This window comes from Berghia stephanieae, chromosome 14 (assembly GCF_034508935.2).
Source record: "Berghia stephanieae isolate SIO BIC M18660-M18661 chromosome 14, UCSD_Bste_1.3, whole genome shotgun sequence".
In the NCBI taxonomy this organism is placed as follows: Eukaryota; Metazoa; Mollusca; class Gastropoda; order Nudibranchia; family Aeolidiidae; genus Berghia; species Berghia stephanieae.
The window spans coordinates 24,251,103-24,254,984 of record NC_088373.1 but is presented as its reverse complement, the minus strand read 5'-3'; positions in this window follow the sequence as shown (position 1 = coordinate 24,254,984).

The following is a 3,882-nucleotide window of genomic DNA, read 5'->3' as shown; positions in this document are numbered from 1 at the left end:
CTGTTTTGGTCGTCTGTTTCGTATCTACCTTATTGAAGGCTTAACAATTCATTTGATATTTAACCCTCTCCTTACCACCAGGGGGGCGAAGTGGCCGAGTGGTTAAGGCATTGCACGGTGATCCGGATGACCCGGGTTCGAGTCCCGCTTCGGGCACTTTCGTCTTTTTCCTTGAGCAAGATTTGTTCACTTGGACAACATGTGTGATTCCTGTTGACATCAGACATCTTGTTTGATGAATTATCTATATTCCTTCGTGGAATGCCTAGGCGACGTGATCTCACTGTGACAACATGTGTGATTCCTGTTGACATCAGACATCTTGTTTGATGAGTTATCTATATTCCTTCGTGGAATGACTAGAAGACGATATCTTGGCGCAAAGGCATAATCTTTTTTTTACCACCTACAGCAAAATCGCCACATTTGTTACGACACAATATACATTTTGTCTTATTCAGATTCATTTTGTACATCACAAACTTTGAAGAATGATCTTAGTTTAATTAATAAGAACATAATGTTGTTTTGTAGAGGTTTTATGAGTTTAAAGATTCAATGTTTCTGCTGGGTCAAGCCTGTCATTTTGACAAATTACTGAAAATGATTGATAAAGAGAGAGTTAAAATAGAAGTCAGTGTGATGAAAATATGAACAATGTTAATCTGTTTTTCATAGATCTTTTGATTTTTAAAAAGTAAAAACGACTTCAATTGGGGTGTTACTTTATATATTTAATTTTTACTTACCGATAGCTCAGTTAGGGGGGTGCCGCACTAGGACCGACTGTCCTGGGACAGTCTGTCCTAAATCTGTAACATATTATGTAATGAAGAAAAAACCTACTGCACCTATTGGGACTGGACAAAACAGTCACGTTGTGTCCCCCAAGCCGTTGTGAAATGCTACAAAATCAACGGGACAGGACTGTCCCAGTCCCGTGTTCATATCATTTGTGATAGTAGAAAAATATAGCAGCCTTCCCCATTATAACCAAAAAAGTCCCAGACTTGGCGGCGCCGTGTCAAAGTTGCAATGCCTGTCTTTATTTTCTCCATCCCTATGTTCAACATTACTAAGACTACTACTTCTACTACTACTACTGCTACTACTACTACTACTACTACTACTACTACTACTACTACTACTACTACTACTACTACTACTACTTCTACTACTACTACTTCTACTACTGCTACTACTACTACTACTACTACTACTACTACTACTACTACTACTACTACTACTAAAATTTCTACTGTTGCTTCTGCTGCTGCTGCTACTGCCACTGATGAGTATATTAATACCTACATCCTTTATATTTTGTATTTAATTCCAATTCCATTGTATTTATTTTCCAACAATAGTCCACACTTTATTATTTCACTTTCTATACTGCATTACACAGTTCCTCCCCGCGTCCTCTCTTTTGACTTCATTAATTACGCACCTTTTATAAATTTCTATTGCTCTATTTTAATTCGTGCTTCCTCACAAAGTAGCATGCAATTTCCTGCCCATCAATGTTTTTATTTATGCATTTTAACAACGTCATTACAACATTACCTCATTCGTCTGTAGTGTTTCATTCAACCTGTTTTGTTGGTAAAGGGGAAACTCGAAACGTCCATTGTATCTGTTTTCGTATATTAAACTGAAGCTTACATTCAATTTCACATTGTTATTCATTGATTTATTTATTTCAATTCTGAATATAAAAAAGCAAGAACAAATGAAAAAATGTGATGAAACCACGAACAGAATGCATAGCAACATAATTATTTTCGGCAATTTGCGGGCATGTGGAGGTAACCTGCATTTAGACTTGCAATTCGCCCCTATATGTCAACATGTGGAAGATTTGACACTCGTAGCGGGAGGTAACCAACCTAATTAGACATTCACAGACGCTACAGTTTACGACACCCAGAACCCGATTGGACTACGGACAACAACCAATAATAAACTAGGCCTACCAAAATCTTGTAATATTATTGGCTATTTGAGATTCTCCAACTCCGGTCGATAACCTTTATAAGTCAAAGTTGGGGAGAGTAACGGTCTCTCTCCATTTCATCTACTTAGAGCTCACTGCTCAATACAAAACTCAAAAACCCTTCATAGCGAAAAAAACTGTGCGCACAAGGGTCAGTTAAAAATTTACATTGTGTTATTATTAATTAATGCAATTATACTAGTGTGTAGGAGTGATAATTAATATTGTGTTTTCGCCTGGCAGTAATTAGACACAACCAAAAATTAATAGGAATCAATAACTCTTTATTGATACTTATGTTTCCTATAAAAATATTCATTCATATATATATATATATATATATATATATATATATATATATATATATATATATATACTTATACATGTTTTATAGTATTGTAGTGTAAATATTATCCCTTCAAAGGGAATGAATTATCAATGTGCTATCGCCAATACTTGATAGTTCTATTTAGTATTTATATGCATTGATTATTATGTTCTCATTGATACATATCCTTCCCCATCCGGCTAACTCAATGTGCCCCATTGATTTCATTTATGGATTAACTCATGGATTGTGGAGATGTCAAGGGTATTATTTGGAATCCCTCAAGACTCCACTATTCATTCACTATTAAAATGTTGCAACCTAGTCAAAGATTTGCTCCGGTATCTTTCACAGATCCTTTCACAGACCAGTTATGACCGTAACCGTCAGCCTTTAATCATCCAGCATGAATATGTTATCAACAAACACTTCAGTGTTGAATGACCCAGTGTGAATCAGTGTAATGTCAGACCACATCCTGTGAAAGACCAAGCCAAACGCCTAATACGAAACAGATTACAGATTGCTGACCTAAACGCCTGTTGTCAGTTATAACGGAAACTTCTCATGCCAATCAGTTAAGGCCTGTCAAAAGAGAAATGAATAGTCTTTGTGATACGGGGTGGAGACCAATACTCATAGAATGCCTTCAATGAATTAAAACCCGCATTATTATTGTTTGGCTAATTATGTTATCTTGTTATTGTATGAGGCAATTCTGTAATGTATATAAAATCACTTCTCTTTAACGGGATTAATACTTACCTTCTGAACCTATCTATCCCTATACAACGTGCCAATACTCTACCACTCGACTATTACCTATTTCTTTAAACTTAAAACATTCTATTACTATCAGTCAAAGTGTCAGGAAAAATTTAAGCCTCAATAAAATGGAATAAAATTGGCACCCGACGTTGTCTATGGGGAAAACTATTTAACTCCTATCTATACCTATCTCCTTCCTTGCCAACCTCCTACATAGACGTGACAACCCCTTGTAAAGCGATTTGATCACATTTAGTGGATATTGCGCTCTATAAAAGCACAATTCAATTATATATATAATGTTAGTTTTACACTAGGCTAGATAGAAAACAAATAAGAAGAAATAATTATTTATTTCACTTTAGAATTAATTAATCAACTGGTATATATATATATATATATATATATATATATATATATATATATATATATATTATATATATATATATATATATATATATATATATATATATAATGTGTGTGTGTGTGTGTGTATGTGTATGTGTGTGTCTAATGATGTTTTCACGTTACCACAGTCGATTCATGTGTTGGATGAGTACCTGGTTATAGGTAGTGACGGGTATTGTAAGAGTGTTAGGACAAAAATGATCTCTATTACTATTATTGGTAATGTATGAAACGGATGTACTGTAGTTCTATAATATGGTTCCCCTGGGGGAAATAAATAAAACATTGTGAAGCGCATTGAGCATGGTAAATACGTGGAAATGTGCTATACAAATGCTCATAACGTATTTATTTTATCCAGTAGACCGTCTCTTCCAAATTA